We start from the raw sequence: 24,539 nt of genomic DNA on the forward strand, positions 1-24,539 counted from the left end.
AGGCTGCCGCCTTGGCCTTTTTATGTTCCTCCTTTCGGGAGGGCCTGTCTCTTCTATCACCTCTTTTCACATAGGTTTTCACCTCTGTAGCATAGAGACCAGTCAAAGGAGATCAGGGCTTGAAATTTAAAGGCTTTCACTTTTTTGCGCAGGCTCACTTATATTAAAGGCTGCTTGTTTAGTGTTTTAGGCCTTTATTGGATGGGCTCCTTCTCGTTAATTCCAGGATCAATGTTCTGCTGCATTCTGAATAATGTTTGCTTCATGTTGCAGATGTCACACAGGGTTCAGGCAGTGGTTCATCTCCTTTCCTCTCCATGGAGGTATTTCTGACAATTTTTGGATGCATTGCCTATATTGTACCCTGAAATCAGCCTTTGATCCTTTTTATGCCATTATGCTGGATGACTTTAATGAGCTATCCTCTTTGTTCTCAGTCTCCATTTACTGTTTTTCTATTCCCTAACATTTCTTGTCAGAGTGTTCCTTACTGGGTTCTCCTGGACCAGTTTTGTTTTTCTGTTTAGCTATCTTGGAGTAGGGATGCTGGATGCCTCCTGGGTTTTTTTCTGGGGGTTGCGCAGGGAGTTTTTCTGCAGTATTCGAACAGACTGTGGTTATTGGGCAAGATAGTTACAATCATAGCCTTTTCCCACTGGTGTACTAGGGTGTAGCCCTACCTTTGAGCCCACAACTAAGCACCAACTACACCTATTTAGCACTTGATCAAAGTCAGCTTGTTTTGTTTGATTTTAGTCCTTCTCATCCCAATCATAACAACCCGCCTATCTTCCCTTGACTGGTCCCGCTTTCAGTTTGGGGTCTGAAAAGTCAGGATGAATGCTGGGAATGCGAGACCACCCATGGCATCAAACTGGGAGGGCTTGACTTACATTTTCACCATTCTTCGGGGGTTTCCTCTCTCTGGGTCAGATTCACCTCATGTGTAATGACTGGGGTGAGGATGAGTACGACTAACAGTAATGAAAATTACTGGTAAGTAATTGGGGCATTACCTCTACTTCTCTTGACCCTGTCATTACTTATGAGAAACATTGAAGCCCAACGCTAGACTTTGCTAGGTTGCTGGGTTATAGCCAGAAACTCCTAAAGTCACCAATACAGCAAACTGCCTTCTGTTACAGTGTCGATTATGAGTACTTCTCAACAAGAACAGAAGCAAGGGCACCACCCTCAAAGTATTGCTGGCAGATGACGCCCTGAAGGGCTAGGCACAATAAGGAGAAGAGGCCCAAGAAGTGGCCTGCTGAGATGGAAATGGTCCCCTGTACAGCTCTGGACAGTGTGCCGCCCTCTGCCTCGAGGTTCCCATAGCAAGTTCCATAGCTGTTTGAATTTTTGCATGAGCACACGTGAGATCCCATGTGTGCGCTGAAGGCTTGCAATGGCACAGAATGCCACCCAGACCAGGGCTCTGTGTTCTGGTGGGATACACCAAGTGAGCCCCCCTTTACTGAGCAGGACTACGTTTAGCTCATGAGGCTGGTAAGGTCTGATATTGGTATCTGCAAAGATTATAGAGGCAGGTTAGATCTTTTTAACTTTCACCTACCTTGTTGAGGCACTACAGACCTCTTAAATTGGTCTGCCAGTCCCCTCCTACCTGATCCATCACTCTATGCATGTGTTGACATGGACGCTGTGTGTAAATATAAAACTCCTGTGTGAGAAGAAGGCTGTGCATGGAGTGTGTATATTTCACATAGCCGTTGCTTCACAGGAATATGTATTAATTTCCTGAACCATAGTAGTAAATAGGATGAAGTTGTAGAGATTCCCAGACAGCAATGTGATCTTTAGGGCTTCTCCAGAGCATTTTTTGAGATATTTTTCAGTGGACCAGTCTCTAGGCTGTGAAGGATAGGAGACAGAAGCTCACTTTGAAGTGTAGGAAAATGTCCTTGTCTTTTTATGTTCCATTGGTCTCTGGAAGTGCTACCTGCCATAAGATAGCATGTAATTAAGTGGGGCAGTCACTTCTCTCCCTTATGCCTTTGTTGTGGGTTTTCCTTGACAGGAGACTCTCAAACCACCCCACATTCCCTATAACAACTGAAGACAAAGTCTATTGCTGTACCAGACTCGAAGAAATACTCAAAAAACAAGAACTGCTCCAAACTGGCCATAGAGCTGCATCCTTGGAATACATAAACTAAGGTTGATATCTTAATATAATGATGAGACAGAAACTGCCAGTACCGGCCAGTGAGACAAAGTTTCTGTACTATAATTAGGGCGTCCTAAACCAGAGGAGAACAATAAACTCTTTGTGTGCCAGGGCAGCAGTTACTGACTGCCAACTCCCCTTCACCAGGCTCGGCAACAAGAATCTGGACATTCGGAATACATGTCAAGTGTTGCTGCCTGAGCTAACTGGTTGCCGAAAAAGGGCGCTGGAGGTGCCCTTGCATGGAAAAAACCCTGCCTTTAAAAGGAGCAATGCTGGGAGATGAGGCATGAGAAGTGGAACACACCCGGATCCTGCTGCAACCCAGGAAAGAGCTGCACTCCCAGGCCCTTTGTTAAGGCTTGGAGACCTCGGGGCCTCTGTTGTGTGCCAAGAATTAAAACGACCTCGACTGCAGGGGTGCCAGAAGACTTCAGACACATTTCAGCAGTCCCTCTGTGTGCGGCAGTGAACAGCCTCTGTGCATGGAATCCAAGGATAGGCACACTGAAGAAATTCAGTGATTTGCTATGTAAGTGAGGCCACACACATACTGCTAAGTCAGAGGTGTTTACTGCTCCAAAGTTGTGTTACTCAACTTGATTTTAAACTCGGCTTGTCTTTGCAGACATGGATTGGTGCAGCCCGCTTCCGAGTCTACAGAAGCAGACATGCTGACAGATCAAATATGAGCATCAATGATGGCATCAGGGTTGTTTCATCATAGAGGAAGTAAAAGGGACATGTTCACAATAGCTATAAGATCTTTTCTCCCTTATCATCTTCTTATTTCTAGTGTTTCGCCTTCCATTGCATCGCTTATTTCTACACTGACTTGACCCTTACTGTATAATCTTCTTTCCTCTCACTTCACCTGTTATACTTGCCTGATCACCTAAACCCTACTTGGTTTTTTTCTTATTCGTCACGTTCCCTTTCGGTTTCTATTGCCCTCTTGCACTTTTCCAAATCTCAAACTGACTCTTATGCCATTACTTCTGGTCACTTCCGACTTTTGCCACCTTTTGACAACAACACATTGCTTCCATCTTTCCCCACCCTCCTCCACCTCCATCTATTCTCCTTGCTTCCATTTGCATGTCTCCCACTATTCTATCCCGCTCGTGGTCTAATCCACTATAATTTCTTGCACTCTTGACTATAGCCATCTCCACTGAACTGACTCATCCACTGTGATTCCTTCATCCTCTCTGTTATTCCCCATGCACATTTCCCAGCATATCGTGTGGCTTTTCTGGTGCAGCTGTTTGTTTTTCCGAGCTGTGCAAAAGCATGATAGGCTTTTGCATTTTGTAATAGTTTCACTATTTAAAACATTTGTATTGTGTGAGGTGTTTAATAACAATATTTGAACGCTTTTTCTGAACGTGGTGCCTGCAAACAGGTTTTACTTTCTTTAGTTCTCATATTTGTTTTTCCTGCTGCACAGACCTTCTCGTACTTCCTTGAATCATTTCTCAAGCACCACATGTGCTCTGCTGCTGCAGGGTGTTTCGATTCCTCACAGTCAGGGTCCATTCAGAGAAATTCGACGGCTTTAAATAAACTTTTGTTGCCCCTGAAAGTGAAGGACAATTACGCTGAACAGAAACACTGTTTCATGCTGATCCTGTCTTTTGTTTTCTATTGGTTTAGGAGCAGCGTGCGCACTACTGTAGACTCTGTGCGCCGGGAGAAGGAAGACTCCGCGTGCATGCGCGTGGCATCCGCGAACTCAGGCGTGATGGAGCGAGCCTTACTGAAAGAACACATTTTTGCAATCAGAAGTTTGACCTCATTGGAGTATGGTTCCGAGTGCGACTTGGAGGTGTTACTCTTCTTGTTTGGGTAGACGGGGGGCGTTCGAATTGTGTTTGGGACCAAGGAAGAACAACTAGAGAGAACTAACCCAGGTATGACGCAGGGGCGGCCCCTCCGCAATGGCGGAGTAGCGTGGCCCCACTGGCTCAGAGCCAGCAACAAAAACATAAAAAGATATTTCAATATCTTTTTTTTTTTTTAGCCTCTGTCTCTGCCAGCATGTACAGGGAGGGGCGGTGCCGAGGCATGGGAGGGGGAGGAGGAGTGCTAGGTGCACTCCCTAACTGCTTATGTGTGTTTGGCTGACCGTTTCAGCTGACCAAAACTCACATGCGCACTTAGGATTCTCCAGCCCGGCTGCGTTGAGCAGCCAGGTTCGAGAAACGAGTCCCCCTCCTCTTGGTGGGCTGCGTAGTATGACTGCACTCCCAGGGTGCGACTCGGACACAAAATTGTTCGGGGGCACCAAATTGAAACTGCCTCCTATTAGTGAATTAGATAGCTGAAAACAAGGCCCATCATTGCAATTTGGTACAGTTCCGAAAAGGTCCTATCAGTGTTTTGAAATGTATGGGTAATCTGCATGAGTTTGCTTCAGGAAACATTTGTTTTAATATCAGGCAAATCAACAGTAAACAAGCATTTGCAATGCAATCGGACTCGCCTTTGGGACCTTATATATATTTAGCTATGCAGCACACTAGCCTGGGTGTTGAAACATCTACTGTTCTTTAACATGTAGGGAAAGTAAGCACCAAACTGCGTGACACACCAGGTATGGGAACACATGGAGAGAAATATTGCCTTTCAGCAGGAAATGGTATAGTCCGAAGTTCTGTTTTTTTTTTATATAACTTTTTATTAGCATTTTCAATTATATAACTTTAATGCATTATTTCACATAGGCCTTTATGCATACATTGTAGTTAAAGACGCCCTTCCAACAGCAGTGTATTTTTAAGTCTGACATTGCATTTCTAGGGTTTTCTTTTGCACCCTCATCTTTGTCTCCTCTTAGTATCTAGTTACTTTCCTCTGACAGCGATTCTTCTTGTGGGGGTTCAGAGATATTGCCACGAAACTCATTCCACTTTCCCCACACCCTGGTCCACTTTTTCAGGCATCCCCTATGTACATAAACCGCTTTTTCCGTTACCATTACATCATCCACATCCTGGCACCATCGTCCAAGGGTAGGGGTTGATCTGGAGCCCCAGAGCTGCGCTATTTTTCTTTTCGGCTATTACCATACCCAATGTCACCCATTCACCCATTCCTGAGCTGCATGGTTAAGATCTGTGGGCTCCCAAATAATAAGCAGACGCCTCTTTGGTTCCGGTTGTATCGTCACCCCCATTACTTGGGAAACTGTGTGCATGATCGCCTTCCAGTACGATGTAATTTCTGCGCATTGCCAGAGTATGTGCCAAAATGTGCCCATTGCGCCACATTGTCGCAGGCAAAGTGGTGTATCAGTTTTGCCTAGTTTGTGCATTAGTGTGCGTGTATAGTAGGTGCGGTGTAGCACCTTCAGTTGAATTAGTCTTAGTCTAGAGGGGATTGCAACTTCTCTAGGGGATGCTATTGCTTCTTGCCAGTCCGCTTCGTCCAGGTCTCCTAGCTCTGCCCCCCATCTTTCTTTAAGGACCACCGTGGGGTCTGGCTGGTTGTTGATTATTTTCTTATATGTTAGGGATCAAAGCTCTGTTTTTAATGTAAAATCATGGCCTTCGGTGGTCATATCACTAAAAATACAAAATTTGAAAAAAATATTATTGTCTATGGGTGCTTGTGGAAGACAATTTCTATGGACTGGAATCTAGAGAATGCTAAAGTGATTCTGATATTTTACTGACTTCTGCTGGTCGCTTTTTTTTATCAAGAAAGATAAATAGAGGCAGTTGCCAGAAAAAAAAGGTCTCTCAGCAGAAAGTAATTCTGGTATTTTACTGACCTCTACTGGTCCTTTTTTTATTAAGACAGTTAAATAGAGGCAGTTGAACAGAAAAAAGTTCCTAAGCGGAAGCAGACAAGTCCTAGCGCTGATCTCCAGAGCCCACAAAGTACATACAGATATAAGTATATACTAAGGTATATATAAGAAGTCTCGAATGCAGACCTGAACATGGCTGAGCAGACCATAAAACAGGCCCACTAACAGCTAAAAAAAAAAAAGAACAAGCGCACATTGAGCTGTCAGACCAGGCTGGCGGGCACTGTCTGATTGCCCTTTAGGCCCCTCCAATCCTGTGCCCATCACAGGAGCACATCACCCAGCAGGCCACAGTGAACTGAGCTATTCAGAACAAGCTGAGACTAAGGTAAAGTGCCCTGGAACGGCCTCAAAGAAACTGTGCCCTTTCTCTGTGAGAGTGATACATTCGAGATGTTGTTGTGGGAGGAGGAGACTGGGAGTGGGAAACCCAGTTAAGGGGGGGGGGGGGAGCAGAAGACATCATACCTCCAGTTCCTGCCTATTGGATAGTTTTGAGCTTGCACCAATATGACTGTATTATGCCTAACCATGGGCAATAACAATTGCTAGTAATCACTAGTAGCCCTACCAATAATTTCCCTATTGATAAGCATGTTCTTCATTTTTTTTCCTCTAAAATTTATGAACAGAATTATGTTGTGTGAATTAAGTAAAATCTCTCTTTCTGTTTGTGTAAAAACTTAGGCTGGGCATTGATTTATTGATTCCTAATAGAGGTTTCAGTGAGTGAGTCTCTACCCCACAGCTCGCTGAGTATACCATGGGCTGCTTGACTTTGCTAAGGGGTTAATTGAAATAACTTTAGTGTGCCCCCATCACTGGAACTCCCATGCTAAGGAGTGGGACTTACCATCAATGTGTGGGGTTAGCTGCTGCTGCTCAGTGCCAAGGGCTATCTAAACTTGTCACTGAATTAAGAGTGGTTGGCTATATTAAGATGGCTCTGAGTATTTTATAGAATTGGAGATGCTTATCTCGGCCAGTGTTACTTCCGATGCATTTTCCAATGCAAAAGATGACACTTGATGTACAGTTGTAGTTGAGCGTTCGGATGCACATGATGGGCATTGAAGTGATTCACATTTGTACCAGGGGCTTTTTTAAGGGGCAGGAAAAACGAAAAAGAGATGAGGTGCAAGAGACTTTTGCAGATGTCACTGGTTATCTCATCAGTTGATTTACAATGGAAGTGTGGAGTTGGGAAGAGAACTCAAGCTGTTAATGATCAGAAACTGTCACTCACCTGAAGAAAGGCAGCCCTGGAATCATGTAAATACAGCCAACTGAGGGACTTCCACTGCTGGAGTTACACACAGATGTATGGGAGGATTTCCTCCGAGAGCTGTTCATTTAGTTGCATTAAAGGATTACCTCTCCAAACACTCCACACAGGTATATAACAGGATTACATCCATGAACAGTCTGCCCAGGTGAACAAAAGCACTTGTTCTGCACACACTTTGCACTGGTGCAGGACAGGATTACCTCTCCGGACACTCTACGCAGGTGTATGACCGGATTATCCCTTTGTCCACCACACATAGGTGAGTAAAAGGATTATCTCCCTTGACACTCCACACAGGTGCGTGAGGATTACTTTTCTGGCCACTCCATACAGGTGAATGAGAGGATCATCTCTCTGAACACTCCTACAGGGCAGCGGGATGATTATTCCTGTGAATGCTGTTCACGCATGTTAGAGAAGGGTACATTCATGAGCATTCTGCACAGATCAATAAGAGGAATAGTTCCCTGGATCCTCATCATAGATGTATGAGAGTGTTACATACATAGACACCACACACTGGTGTATGAGCGTTTTACATATCCAGACACTAAACACATCTATATGTGAGAGAGGGTTACATATGTAGACACCTGACAAACGTGTATTAGGGTGTTACATATCTAGACACCACACATAGGTGTATGGGAGATTTCAATACCGCAACACCACACACAGGTGCACAAGACCGTTCCATATCTTGACACCAAACACAACTGTATGAGAGGGTTACATACATAGATACCACACACTGCCGTATGAGTGTTTTACACCTCCATACACTACGCACAGGTGTATGTATGAGATGGTTACATATAGAGACACCACACAAAGGTGTATGTGGGGGTTATATATCTGGACACCACACACATGTGTTTGGGAGATTTCCATAAATCAACACTACACAAGGGTGCACAAGAAGGTTCCATATCTTGACACCAAACACAAGTGTATGAGAGGGTAAAATATTGAGATCATCTTAACAGCTAGAGCGTCCGACCTTGAAGCTGGGGTACCAGGTTCAAGTCTGGCAGAAGGCTCAAGCATGATGTGAGTCTGGGTAAATCACTTAAGCTCCTTGTGCCTAAAAAAACTGTATGTGTCCATCTGTAATGCAACTGGTGCTCATGTAATGCGCACTGATACCTTCAGGTCCAGTTTGCGCTATCTGAAACTGCAAAAAAAAAGAGGTTCACATATAAAGACTCTACACACAGGTGTTTGAGAGAAGTACCTCTGTGAAGGTTACAGTCAGGTTTCTGAGAGGATTGTCTGTCTCGGCACTCCACACAGGTAAATGGGAGGTGTGGGAGGAGATTTCTTCATGAACACTTTACACAGGTGTTTGAGAGGATTCTCTCAATTAATACAGCAGGCTGATCTGTGGGAGAGGAATTCCTTACTTGACACATACCGCACACAAGAGCCCAGGGGTGGAAAACCACTGAAATGTCCATGAAAACACATCTCTGAAAATTGGATCAGAATGCATATGAAAGAAATACTTGTGTGGACACTGATAGCAGGTCTGTGAAAGAAAGATCTCGGAACAAAAACACACTTCCCTATCCTCTGCTATTCAGGTTCGTGTTTTTTGGTGCCGGCCTATGATTGGCCATGACAAAATCTGCCTTATTATTCATAGCTGGCCATCAGTGACAGCGTCCCCATGGCAACAGCGCTGATGCTCTCTGACTCACATTGGATTACTCTCCTCTCGCCCTTTCCTCGCCAATTGTTCTCCTCATTTCTGCAGCTCAACTCTCTCCCACCTGTATATGGTCCCATGACCTTTCATCTTCCATGTCTTCGTCTCCCTGCTCCCACAGTGTTACTCTCTCGCCACGCTTCGGTTGTTTAAACCACTTATTTGTGTGTTCCCCAAATTAATTTCACACCCCTGCTTTGAGCTTCCTTGCCTCACATGCATTCTACTGTTACGTATCCATTAAGCATGCCATCTTTATTCTGCCCCACCACATCATTCCTTCCCCTACACTCTTAAGCTGGTGCCCTCAGCTACTGTGCTTCCTTACACACTCCTGTACTTTCATACCAATCCCATCTCCCTGCGGCCACTCTTGCCTCTTTTCAACATCTTCTTGCCCCCCCTCTACACATTACTCCACCTTGTTGCCCCCGCTCAACCTCATTTGTGATCCTAGGCTTTTAAGCACATACACACACTGCAGACACCGCAGACTTACACAACATTCTCTCGCACCATGTATCCTTTCACTGTGCAATCACTTCTCCCACGAGTTCTATAGCACCGTATTACAATTCGAGTGTGTGGTGTGGCACCTTTCAGAACGTGGGAAATCTGTTTGAAGAGATGTTTTCATGGGTCATGTTTTAAAATCCTCATACAACTGCATCTTGGATTAGAGAAAATGATTACGTTGCAGGCACTCACCTACTATAGAAGTTTCAGAGACAAAAGAAGTGCTTACTATGAAGTATTTTTTCAATGCAAACCAGAGATTTTGGTATTTGGCCACAATGAGTTGTTGATATTGTAATTGTGTCAGCTTTAGATTTACCAAAGTTTTCTGCTGAGTTGTGTTTTTGGTATTTATCTTCCACTTCATGTATTAATTTTTCGATTCACATCATTTCTTTCACCCAGTTCTGTTTAGAATGGGATACTATGCTTATAACATAGGTCCTTATCACTGTTGTGTAGGCTTTCCATTGAAGAAGGTTAAGTCTACAGTCCACGAGTTAATCAGGAAATATTGGACAGTTTTGTCTCATAGCTTATCTCTAAAGTCCACCTTGGTAAGCCACCAGGGACTGATTCGCCAGCACAGGTGTTTCATTGTGTGGTGTTTATTGATCTGTATTTCTAGGGGGTCTCCTCAGATATACCATGAAACAACTTACATATGTCTGTGACTGCTCTGAGTTTGGCTGTGGAGACAAAGAATTAGGCAAATCTAAAGAGGGACATGCGGGCACCGTTAGGAAGGTGTAGCCTCCGTCTCATGGATGAAAATGTCCCCATTCATCACTGAGTCTTAGAGAATGCATGAAGAGCACTAGCTATGGGGAGCATGGAGAATTGTTGAGTGGAGAATCCCTTAGGTCCAAGTCAATGTCCAAAAGATCATTAAAATTCCTTCAAATTCCCTGAAGGGGGTGATAATAGGCTGGAGCTCAACAGTTGTAGGAAAGTTTTCAACAGTTGGGGTGGTGCATAAACTACCATCAGAGTAACTGGCCTGCAGGTATTAGAACCCTGTTCTCATTACATACTGCCCTGACCACATGTGAGTCGAGTGCGAAATGTTGCTTAATCCAGACTGCCACCCCTCATGATCCTCAACGAACGCCTGCAAGTGAGCCTATTGAGTTGGGATCTGTAGGGACTTTTACAGTTGTTGCAGAGAAGGTGTTTTTCCTGTAGCATTAGTAAGTCTACTCCACAGTGTTTGGCAACTTTAAGGAGTGCCCCTCTTTGATCATATTTAGCGTCTCATGTAAGGCACTTAAAGGGTGTAAGGGCTACATTCTGGGGGATGCAAGTTGGAGTTTTTGTGCATTTTATATTTGTGTGAGTTATCATCAATTTGCAGAACATGGATTTGCTTTAAAAATGTATATGTTCCAACTGACAAACTTTTTTTACATTTGAAACAAATCGATGACATGTAGAAGTGTGTTTTACTGGCTTTTGATAACTAGGCCTCAATTTAGGCCTAGACACCATCTTATTCAGAATGGATGTCTCCTCTTGTATGTACACTGTTCATTATTTCTGCAGCATACAGTCAAGTAGAGTCATATTTGTTTATTTCCATTGACATTGTTCTTGCGGTTCTCAAAGAAAACTTTCCATCAAGTACACAGAAGTGTTTCTTATCTCAAGAACCTTCTGCTAGCTCACTATACCCTAGTCATTCATAATAGTTTGCAGTTGCACATGTAACTAGTTTGTCCGGATGACATTAGCATAGTGGGGGCAGAATCAATATTCATGCAGTGGGGTAGTGTTTAGATCCTAAGGTAATATGATTTTTCATAAAACTGTGCTCTGGTTTGCTAAGAATGTGATACTTTTGCCTACACCATGATGAATTAGCCCTTTCAAGGTTAGTCTATGAGAAGATTTCCTGTATGATCCCCTTATTTTGGGGGTGAGCCACAACACTTTCTGATGCTACAATGGATGCTGTCCATTTCACTATTGATTTTGCATCTCACTTAGGACTATGCATTATTCTGATTTGCACATTATTCTGTAATGCCCTATTCTGATAGTCTACATGTCACTGATATCATACATTTGCAATAGTTATCTCTGTACCACATCTTTTTGGACTTTTGTAATAAATCTTTTAAATTATGTTCTTGATCTACTACTCAATAATTGAATGGGCCCTTCCTCAAGTAAATGTATTTCGATATGCTGAGGGGTGCCTTATGTCGGGGACATATTGCCTCGTGAAATTTACGTTTAACACTGTCTACGATTAATCAACTAATGGGTGAGTTGTTGAGATAATATTATTTGGTGTACAACTTTAAGGATTGCCCCATGCCATCAATTGTTTTGACAGCAGAGGATGGTTGTGAGTTAACTGCACCTCCTTCAAGTTTTAGGAATCTCTATTTTCCCTGTTCTTAGTTTAGTGTTTTTTCCAGAGCGAATTTTCCTGGTGGATTATTTGTGCATTTGTTCATAGCTTGTGGTGCTGTTTCTGAGCAAAGAGGATTGTAAGTATGAGTAGGACAGAAGTATTCTTGCATTTGGGAGTGTTCTGGGGGTGTTATTGAAGTATTGTAGTTTGTGTGGTGAGCAGTCTAAATATCGAGTTTTAAATGTCGACCTACAAGTATATCGAGTTGTAAATATCATAGGTAAAGAATATCGAAGTCAAGAATATCGATGGACAGAATATCGACCCCAAGGTAAGTATTATCGAAGTTAATAATATCGAAGTCATTAATATAGATGTAAGTAATATCGTAATCAAAAATTTCGATGTCAAGAATATCGATATTTTATTAGTGTAATGTATTTTAATATGTATTTTATTTGTATGTGAAAGATTATTGTAATGTATTTTAATACATTTAAAAATAAATGTTTAGAGATTAATAATTATTTAAAATATAATTTAGCGTTTTAGTATCAGAGCGGGTTGTGGGTTTATAGGGGAATAGGGTGGAAAGTAATTTAATTATAATTAATTAATTAATATGTATTGTTTAATTGGTATTTATGATTAATTAATTGTTAATTAATTACTCATTGTTAATTAAATATATTAATTGATTAATTAATTGTTAATTAATTATTAATTGTAAATTAATTTTATTAATTGGTTAATTATATAAGTTATAATTAGTTTAATATTAATATTTCTTTATTGGTATAGTTAATTAATTAATTGTTAATTACTAATTAATTGGTGATTTAATTTTATTAAGTGATTAATTGATGTTTAAATTAATTATGTGAATTTTTATGTGTAGTGGGTTGTGGGTTTATAGGGAATAGGATGGGAAGTAATTTAATTATAATTAATTAATTAATATGTATTGTTTAATTGGTATTTATGATTAATTAATTGTTAATTAATTACTAATTGTTAATTAAATATATTAATTGATTAATTAATTGTTAATTAATTATTAATTGTAAATTAATTTTATTAATTGGTTAATTATATAAGTTATAATTAGTTTAATATTAATATTTCTTTATTGGTATTGTTAATTAATTAATTGTTAATTACTAATTAATTGGTGATTTAATTTTATTAAGTGATTAATTGATGCTTAAATTAATTATGTGAATGTTTATGTGTAGTGGGTTGTGGGTTTATAGGGGAATAGGGTGGGATGTAATTAAATTCAAATAATTACTGATAATTTTTAATTATTTGTAATTAATAATAATTATTTGTTAAATAATTATTAATTGGTAATTAATTGTTATTAGTACGTTAAATATAGTAAATATAAATAATTTATTATTTCATGTTCTTTGTTGTTATTGCTAATTAATGTATTGTTAAATATTAATTAATTTGTGAATAATTGTAATTTGGTAGTTAATATGTATACATTTGTAAATAATAAGTATATTAATTATAAAGAATGTATTAATAATTGTAATTAATAGATAAACTGATATTTAAATGTATTGTGTATTTTGTATGTGTAGTGTGTTGTGTGTTAAAGGGGGAATAGTGTGGGATGTAATTTAAAGTTGTTTATATAAATATTTATTTTAAATTATTGGTATTTAATAATACATATTTTGTAAATTAATTATTAATATGCTATTTTTTTATAACTAATTATTTAATTGGTTATTATGTTTATAGAATCCCTATGCTATCCAGTGCTTTCCCAACTGTTTTACTATCTGGAGTTGGAATAGTAATTTTTAACCCTACGCTATCCAGTGCTTTCCCTACTGTTTCACTTACTGGAGTGGGAATAGTAATTTGTACCCCTACGCTATCCAGCGTTTTCACTACTGTTGCACTCTCTGGAGTGGGAATAGTAATTTTTATTCCTACGCTATCCAACGCTTTCCCTTCTGTTGGACTCACTGGAGTGGGAATAGTAATTTTTATCCTTACACTATCCAACGCTTTCCCTACTATTGCACTCTCTGGAGTTGGAATAGTAATTTTTACCCCTACGCTATCCAACGCTTTCCCTACTGTTGCACTCTTTGGAGTTGGAATAGTAATTTTTACCCCTACGCTATCCAGCGCTTTCCCTACTGTTTCACTTACTGGAGTGGGAATAGTAATTTGTACCCCTATGCTATTCAACGCTTTCCCTACTGTTGCACTCTCTGGAGTTGGAATAGTAATTTTTACCCCTACGCTATCCAGCGCTTTTCCTACTGTTGCACTCTCTGGAGTTGGAATAGTAATTTTTACCCCTACGCTATCCAGCGCTTTCCCTACTGATTCACTTACTGGAGTGGGAATAGTAATTTTTACCCCTACGCTATCCTGCGCTTTTCCTACTGTTTCACTTACTGGAGTGGGAATGGTAATTTGTACCCCTACGCTATCCAGCGTTTTCACTACTGTTGCACTCGCTGGAGTGGGAATAGTAAATTTTACCCCTACGCTATCCAACGCTTTCCCTACTGTTCGACTCACTGGAGTGGGAATAGTAATTTTTACTCCTACGCTATCCAACGTTTTCTCTACTATTGCACTCTCTGGAGTTGGAATAGTAATTCTTTTCCCTACGCTATCCAACACTTTCCCTACTGTTGCACTCTCTGGAGTGGGAATAGTAATTTTTACCCCTACGCTATCCAACGCTTTCCCTACTGTTGCACTCTTTGGAGTTGGAATAGTAATTTTTACCCCTACGCTATCCAGCACTTTCCCTACTGTTTCACTTACTGGAGTGGGAATAGTAATTTGTACCCCTACGCTATCCAACGCTTTCCCTACTGTTGCACTCTCTGGAGTTGGAATAGTAATTTTTACCACTACGCTATCCAGCGCTTTCCCTACTGTTGCACTCTTTGGAGTTGGAATAGTAATTTTTACCCCTACGCTATCCAACGTTTTCCCTACTGTTGCATTCTCTGGAGTGGGAATAGTAATTTTTACCTTTACGCTATCCAACGCTTTCCCTACTATTGCACTCTCTGGAGTTGGAATAGTAATTTTAACCCTACGCTATCCAACGCTTTCCCTACTGTTGCACTCTTTGGAGTTGGAATAGTAATTTTTACCCCTACGCTATCCAGCGCTTTCCCTACTGTTTCACTTACTGGAGTGGGAATAGTAATTTTTACCCCTACGCTATCCAACGCTTTCCCTACTGTTGCACTCTCTGGAGTTGGAATAAAAAATTTTACCCCTACGCTATCCAGCGCTTTCCCTACTGTTGCACTCTTTGGAGTTGGAATAGTAATTTTTACCCCTACGCTATCCAACGTTTTCCCTACTGTTGCACTCTCTGGAGTGGGAATAGTATTTTTACCTTTACGCTATCCAACGCTTTCCCTACTATTGCACTCTCTGGAGTTGGAATAGTAATTTTAACCCTACGCTATCCAACGCTTTCCCTACTGTTGCACTCTTTGGAGTTGGAATAGTAATTTTTACCCCTACGGTATCCAACATTTTCCTTATTGTTGTTTTTGTTGGAGTTGGACTAGTAGTTTTATTGTGTCTGATATTTCATATGTTTTGTATTTTGTTTGCTATTGTAATATATCATTAATAATAAAAATTATTCACATTAAAAATATTGATTATTATTTGCTATATGTAATTATTAAATATTTATTAATGTTATTATTTTATATGTATAGATGTATTGGTAATTTTTAAAAACATTTAATAATTTATACGTTACAGAAATTATTAGTAAAATTAATTATTCAGTAAGTATATATATTATATATTATATGTACATGTTTAATTAAAGTTTTATTAAATTATATATATTAATTATACATTTTAAATATTATACAATATATTTAATTATGTTTATTTAATTTCTAAGTATAATTTGGTTTATTTTACATATATTTTTAAAGTAAAAGAAAAACGATATTTTTAATAACGATATTTTTGACATCGATATTTAATTTTCGATATTTTTGTACTTACCATGTTGTAGATAGGATGTCGATATTCTTGACATCGATATTTTTGTTGCGATATATTTGTAGGTCGATTTTCTGTCTGTCGAAATTATGTCATACAACCAGTTTGTGTCCCACGGTGAATTGTTATGCTGCATGTGAAGTTTTTAGTTAAGCGATGTTCATTCAATTGGTGGTTTATCTCTTTGATTTTTATGTACTTTTCTAATTTATGATTTGCGTTAAAGAAATTTGGGTTTTAATATTGGTTGGGTTGGTAATCCTGCTCATCAAAATCCAATATCTACAAGATATTATCGTTGAACTTGCCTGCAGAAAAGATAGTGTGCGGTGCCACATTCTCAGAGATAGGGATTTTTCTGAATTATTGGGTTTCCTTACAGGTTTGTGTGTCTGATTAGATTGATGTTATTTGCTTTTCAGTGCACAGGAGTAAAGTACATTAGATACAGGTGAATTGCAGCTGGACAGGTGTCTGCTTTAGTGCGAATTGAGTTTGATAAGTTCCGAAAGGTACTACTCTCGTTTCTGTTGTTTGTGAGAGTCTTTTATTCTAAACAGCTATTCTTCTATTTAGGTTGAGTGATAAGATTTATTTTGTTTATCAGTGTGCCTTCACTGAGAAAGGGTGTACAATTGTTTTCCCATTCATGATTTCTCCATTAGCTTCATAAGTCACTCTGAGATTGGTAAATCAGCTGAGCAGTAGTGCTGGCATTTGTGAAATGTCATCACAGATCCTCACTGTCATTGGTTGGTTCCTGTCCCAATCAAGCTCTGATCGGTTGGCCTTTGGCATAGCCATGCTGTGATTGGTTGCTCACTAGCTTGTGATCTGTGTTTTTTAAATTATTTTGATCACGAATAATGGTTGCTGTGTTGAAAAAGCCTGTAGCGTACCTGCTATCGAGGAACAGAAATATCTACTGAGGGTTTGCCTGCGTATGAGATGTTGGCATCAATCAATCCATCAATCTGGGGTTTGTAAATTGCGGCTCAAGGCACTGAGTGGGGGGGGGGTTGCTGATCTGTTTGGTGAGGGGGTTCAGTCGATGAACGATGTCTTGAGGTCCTTCCTGAAATCTGTCAAGGACGTGGAGTGCCTGAGGTGGAAGGGCAGGGTATTCCAGGTCTTGGCGGTGAGGTAGGAGAAGGGTCTTCCTCCAGGTTTGGTATTGTAGATCCGCGGGATGATGGCCAGGGTGAGTTGAGAGGACCGGAGTTGTCTGGCAGTTGTGTGAATGGCGAGGCGTTGGTTCATATATTCATACATATTGGTCCTGCGCCAGGCATGAATACACCTCTGGTGACAAGGGCTTGCAATTTCCTTTAAAGGGTACCTTTAACATTAGAAAGTTATATTGCCTTAGACAAATACCTAGACCTACACAGTTTGAGGTATTCAATGGGTGGGATTGAATGATCATGAGGTAGGAGAGGGAGAAAATGAAGAAGAAGGTGAAGGATCCATTTTCACAGTGGTTCGAAAGCAAATGGGACAAACAGGAGAGATGCTGCAGAAAGGATGTGAGAGTTTTTTCTGCAATAGTTAAAGAAACAGCAGACTACAAGAAAGTTGATGAAGGCGGCAGAGACAAGCAGAGACTAGAATAGGATTCAGATGAGGAGGATAACTTTTTAAATAACCTTTTGAATCCTAGAACGCCTCCATACATGAATGGGATGTAGAAACTGGTGCACATTTCCATGATACCTGATATGGGTGCAGAAGCAGAGGGTACAGGTGTACAAGCACAGGAATTGACAGGGCTTGCAGTAGTGGTTGCATCAGTGAGTGCCCCACCTGAAAATACAATAATAACTTTGCCAAGTACCAGATGCTACTGCTGTTTCAGTTTCTAATGATATGATTGCTATTGTTCTTGCTTAGCCTCCTAAAGAGAAGAAAATTAACATTGGGCATTCGATAATTGAATTTGGAGAACTTTTACAAGAGACACTTGATTCAAATAGATTGAGGTCTTGCAATGTGAATGCAATTAGATATTTGTTCAGAGAAACAGCAATTTGTGCAAATGAAGCACATGATAAGCTCGAGAAATTAGCTGAAGAATGGGAGGGGCACGTTAGCAGAATGAGAAATGTACAGAGAAATTATAAGATGGATTTGACGAAAGAAGAAATACAGGAATTGGTCTTGATGACTTTACAAGCTGACATTAAGGGTCTAGGTGAGAAAATCAAGGACTAGAGAGATCTGAAGAAGTATTGGGAAAGGTGGGAAGAGAAAGTTACTACTGAGGGCCTGATTACGATGCCATAGGAAACTGCTCCTACCCTCGGGCGGAGCTGTTCCTACGGCATCTTAATCGGCTGTTTGGATTCCTTTCCGTCCGACCCATTTGGATGGGGCCGGTCGGAAAGGAATCCGAACCGGATTTCCGAATGGCCTCCGACGGGCTCAGAGAACCCATCTGCCATTCAGAGAGCCTCCAGACATCCCTCAAGCTGCTCTTTTTGCCCGAGGAATTACAATGGCAGATTCCAACAGCCTTTCTGTGCCGGCCTTTCCGACACAGAAAGGCTGCGGGAATCTGACTTTGGGGGCCCCCAGCAGGGCTCCCATGGGTGCAAGGCCTCCAGATAGCAGCCTAAGGGGCACCATGTTGATCACTGCACCGGTGGCAGGCAACTTGAGGTGCCTGCCACGGGATGCAGAGATGAACTGCACCTTAGCTCTTTACAAGGGGAGCATGCATTCTGGTTGGAATGCATGCTCTCATTCTAGAGAATAGGAATTCGATCGAACAGTGTTCGGTCGCATCCTAATTGCTGGGTTGGGGCCGATGACAGGAGGTCATTCAGTCCCTGTTCCCAAACGATGTTGTATGGACTCAAGTCCGTCCGACATCGTAATCAGACCTTAAAAAGTCCTAATCGGGCCCTAAAAAGAAAGCTACAGAGGAAGGAAAGAAGATAAGGCGTTTGTTAATGATTTCAAAGTTGAGACAGTTTCAGATTTTCCTCTGAGAGAAGTGCATGGAGGGAATAATGTGCACATGCCTTGGGCTAGAGGTGATCTTTATGCATTTACTATACATTTTCCAAAATTGTGGGAAGAACCTGAAAGATGGTACAAGGACGTTCAAAGATTAATGCCAATTGTGAAAATGCTTTTGACTGGTTTTAATACATTATTTGAGATTGTTCTTAGTGACCTATGGACTCAGTGTAAAGCTGCTCTTGCTTGGCCAACTGAGGAACCATTTAAAGTTGCTTCTGATATTGCTGCAGCTGATATAGTTGCAGACAATTATATAACAGTGATAGAACATTCAGTGGCGTAGCTAGACCTACTGCCACCCGGGGCAGCCCCTAAGTTTGCCGCTCGGTGCATGTAAGTGGACGGCAGACGGATGACTTGTTCCGCGGGGTGAAGTGGCGGCTGTCGGACGACTTGTTCCGGCAGGGGGGATGAGTGTTGGGGGGGTGGTGGCGGCCGATGGGTGACTTTTTCTCAGGGGTGGGAAGGGAGGGGATGGCAGTAGTCGATAGACCCGACTTGCTCACCTCCGCAAAGCAATATTTATTTCAGCACAGCTCATGGAGCATTAATCTTCACGCTGACAGGCACAGCTGCAACAGAGGGCTACGCCCTCCTAATCACACACTAAAGGGTACAGCAAACTGGTTGCGGTGGGTACACTCAGTACATTGTTTCTGTGAAATTTAACTGTGCACTTTAGTGGTATTTGCGGCAAATAATGTGTTTATCACAAACATTCACGCTAACACTTCCACAACCATTTTTAGTGGCACCGGGAAAGCTATCACTGCAGTAGAAAGAATTGGAAGGAATACTTTTTAAATTATATTGATGCCATAGAATTTGAGGAACTGACCTTGGGAAAAGAAAATACTACTGCATTTACTTGGTCCTCAAGGATTAAGGGTGTATAACAGTATTGAAAAGAAGCCTAGACTACCAGATGAAGGAGATATTTTTTTAATGCATTGTCAGATTTAGATTGCTGTTATTCACCACTAGATTGTATTGCCATTTATTTCTTAGTAGATGTATTTGATTTATTGTATTGTAATACAATGCTTAGCAGACGTATTATATTTATTGTATTACATTGTAAAAATGAAATGTAATTAGGTACATTATGTTGTTAGTTAAGTTATAGGATTTAATTTTAGAATTTGAGATGGGAAAGGGTTTGTGTTATTTCAATAGATTCCTGACTCGCTCTTCAGTCATGAATCTAAATTAGAATGCAGGGTTTGAATAGGGGATCAGTTAAACCCAGACACATTACAGATGGATGCCATTTCTGGAGACTCCCATGCCTTGCCGAAATAAAGAGTTACCTACTACAAATACTCCATGGTGGGGAATGTTCTTCACTACAATTGTCAGAGACACATTTCCTCACGACATTGAGGTTTAACACTGTCTAAGATTCATCAATCATTGTTGAAGTTGTTGAGGTAATATTTTGGGGTGTATTAATTATGGGGTTTCCCCTGCAGCCACACTAATCATTTTAGCCATTTTGAGTGTTTGTGCATCTGTATAGACATAGGAAGAGAGAAAGTTCTCCTAGGTAGTCTGTGCCAACTTCAAGTGAAACTACCATGAACTAAAGATCCTCCTACCCACCCACACATTCCCCCACCCCCTACACCCACTTTTGACTAAGAAGCATTTGTTGAAAAACAACTGGATACCCAAACACCTTCTTCTAGGGAGTAAAGCTGAATATGATGCACCCCTCACACCCTTCATACCAATTCCTAGTTAAAGTGAGAACCGATAATAACAAACAGTTCATTAGCAGGACATGAAAGTTCCCTGTTATTGGGTTGCAAGGCACCCGATAAAGATTGCCAGGAGTGGTTACTCGACAGTTATTAACATGAGTCGTGATGCAATGGTACTCTCTAACTCCTTTCAATAGTGTTAATTCAAGCCTTCATTTCTGTTTCTCGCATGAGGTAGTGGGACAGCTGTGCTGTCAAGACAGACCTAAAAAGGAAAGAAATGCCTCGCAAATGCCAACATCTTCAAGGATGGCTGTTAATGGAAGACTCAAATGGGAAGGGTGCAGTGGCGCCAGGGTCAGCGGTATGAGAGGCCCACTGCACCCAAATTACTGTGGACATCTAATTCCCCACCAGTAGGGATGGGACTCATTTTCCTTTCTCGTACTAGGTTCATGCCACCTTGCTATGCCACAGTGAGAAGATGTACAAGGGGGAAAGATGTTTCCCACCTCCTTCTCTTTGCCATGCCCTGTTAGTATGCACAGTGTGTTGATCGGCCTGACATCAGCCCCTGACACTGGATGTAAATTTCTAGAGCTAATTAAGTGAAGCCCGCTGAGTCCATGAAGAGCTGTGGTGTCCCTCCCGGTCACGCGGAGGCTTTCTTTAATGACTGCCAGGAGCCTGGGTTTGTTGGTCCGGGCCACATCCCTGAGCGAGGAGCATGCCTCTCCGACCTCCAACGCAGCCTGCGGCCTCTCCAGTAGCAGACGCTGCATGCCTGCTGCTGACGGGCCTTGAAACTGCATTTTTTTTAAGGTGTATCTTTCACTACTTGGCTTTCCTGACTGTATGATGATGACACAGCACATCTGGAAATGCTCTGCGGTGGCCAGGAGAAGGCAGGAGAGGCATCTATATTTTCAAACAAGCATTGGCATAGCCAATAGGTCTCGCCTTTGGAATCTTATAAGTATTTAGTTATGCTGTACAATATCCTTGGTGCAACAACATCAACTGTTGCATGTCTAAACACTTATAAGCTCCCAAAGGCGAGACCTATTGGCTATGCCAATGCTTGTTACTCATTCAAGCACATTCAAATTCAGGATGTGCAATGAACAAAAAACACTTATGTTTAATTTAATAAAATAAAATGTTGCTCCATATATTAGGAATCGAGGCCACATACAAGGGACCGATGACGACTGACAACTCTTAATTCACCGAAGGCAATTGTCGTCAGGGTGGGGTGCACAAAGGTTTCTAAGATTATGCTTATAAATTATTGCTTTTAATAATTACCTCCCAATGTAGTGATATATTCTGATGTGCTAAGGTAAAACGCTTCTATGTGTTAAACACACTTGAATTTTTTAAGAGGTTTTTTGATATTTTTACTGATGTTTGTTGCATGCTTTACATATCAACTATTTTTAAGGCTCGGCTCGCACACGGGCTTGCAGAACCAAGCCAGACCCTTGGCTCATCTTTGGCTCTGCCTCTTAACTTGTTAGCTCGCCCACCACTAGGTATGATAGTAATATATAACCTTACAGATTATTTGTAGTAAGGTTTCTTCATGCAGCAAGAGGAAAAATAATTATTTAGGTTTAGAAGCACTGCACAGTTTAATTTTAAGATGATATTATTGGCATCGCTTTTTTACTTTAACAAAAAACAAGAAACGCTACAGAAATCCATAGTGTTAAAAATGTACTGATTTAGTAAGCTTTTGGAAAGGTGTGACATAGCAAACTGGAAACTTGGAAACTCTGGGGACATTACTGTAAAACAAGCACCGCTTGTTTCCTAAGAGTGTTGTGGGAAGCACTGTTGGGCATTGGAGGGGGTAAGATGGGTGGCGGTTACAGTTGCAACAATCATCTGAAGTCCCATGACAGAAAGCACATAAGTGTTGCCAGAGAAGTGGCGCAATTCCCACATGAACCTTCTTGAACACATAATATACATCCTCGGAAGCTCGAGAAGCAGAGTACTGCTGGGGGCATCACACACTACAAAAGTCACTGAATTTTGTAAAGCTTCCGCATCAACAATTGGAACCATACAACATTCCGGTCTGTCCAGCGAGTTATTCAAAAATGCATACAAGTTCCCTGATTTCAAATATGTAATTTTGAGCTAGTAAACTATAAAACGATACTATGCTGTAGTTTCACAGAAAATTTAGTTTCACAGAAAACCGAGCCGGCCACGACAGAGCATACCTCCAGTATTTACCAACTTGTTCTGCTTCCACCAGGACCTAGGCTAACCGCATTCCATCTCCGGGAGGATTTTGCTCACGGCTGGAGTCACAACAAGCAGAAGAGCTGGTACACTCACACAAGCGAGACCTGGGTTGCTTTAACATTTCAAGTGCTGGAGAGTGACTGCTTGACTCGCTTCTTCTCGATAGTACCTTCTAAACCCACTGCAACTTTTTCCTGTACCGACTGATCAGAGATCAATTTCATGGTTCTGTGGCTTAGGCTGTGGGGACTGTCATGGCAGAAACAGGACTTGCTAAAAAGGGGGAACATGGGTATCCAATTGTCTTGTTATAGACATCAGTAAGATAAACAATCGGCCATACACTTAAGCAGAGCCTGAGGGTCGTCTCGAGCTGCTCGCTGATTGCTGGAACCCAAAACAAATCTTTCAGATTGGCTGCCGCTGCCTTGAATGAAAACTAAGCTTCTGGTCCTGTTTCAATCATGTTGGGGAGACAAGAGAGCCCTTTGTAGCTGAAAAACGTGGCCCCAAGAATAAAGAACAAGCGGCAGTGAAAGCGATCGTGAAAGTGAAAGCGATCACAATTGTAAAAAAAAAAAAACGGCCTTGAAAGTAAAAGTGATCGCGAAAGTGAAAGTGATCGAGTGAAGGCCCCGCGAATTAAAAGCATGCAGCCCTGCGCGCGCGTGTGAAAGCTATAGGAACAAACAAAACCAGATACGCGTGCATGTTTTGTGTCAATGGCGAGTATACGCAAGTGGCATTTTAGTTGCAAGGACAACAAAATGGCGTCGGACTGTCCACATTCCCTACGGCCATGTGCATGCTGTTTGCTGTGGACAAATGGCAAGAGCAGCCATGTTTGTCCATGCAGACGCGTGCATGCAAGCGTTTGGGAGAATTGATTACAAAAGGCACTCGCATAGCGAGGGTAGCGCATGCGCTGCTATCACCAGGCGAGACCTAATGAGTTCAACCATTCCTTGCTAATCGTTTTACATATGGGCGTGAAGTTCACGTAATTTGCTTTGGCGTAATTACGCGGAATATCAGGAAAATTGCTTGCATTTACACAAAATACGAATCTGCCCTTTAAGTGCTATAGTTTAGTGTGAAATGAGTTGTGTCATTACATTTTGCATTATAAAATAGCATTAGAAATGCGTGTAGCAAGTAGAGCTGCTCATGCTCTGGAAGTTCGAGCACTCTTGGTAAACGTTTACTGAAAAAAAAACCTTAATTACGCGATGTTACACAATGGTGTAATTTCAGAAAATTCATGTAACGATCACAGCACAAAATTCCTGAAATCACGCACATTGCGCAGGCATAATTTAAATTTTGCCCAGGACTAGTTTTAAGAAGCAAAAACAGTGGTTCTGTTGGGAATCACATTAATTTAAACAGCACTAAATGCATTTGATAACTGTTCCATTGTTCCTTTGGCAGCAATTATATAGACACACACATATAAATCAATTTAAAGGACACAACATAGTTTTCTTTCCACTATATTTAAATCAGGAATTATATACTTCTATTGTACAGGACCAACCAACAATAACTGAAATGTAACATAAAACATTTAGTGACAAATAGTGCTTAGTGACAAAGCCTTCAAACGTAAATTGACATATGAAACATATATATATACATGGTGACACACCAATAC

Source organism: Triturus cristatus, chromosome 7 (assembly GCF_964204655.1).
Source record: "Triturus cristatus chromosome 7, aTriCri1.1, whole genome shotgun sequence".
NCBI classification, from domain to species: Eukaryota; Metazoa; Chordata; class Amphibia; order Caudata; family Salamandridae; genus Triturus; species Triturus cristatus.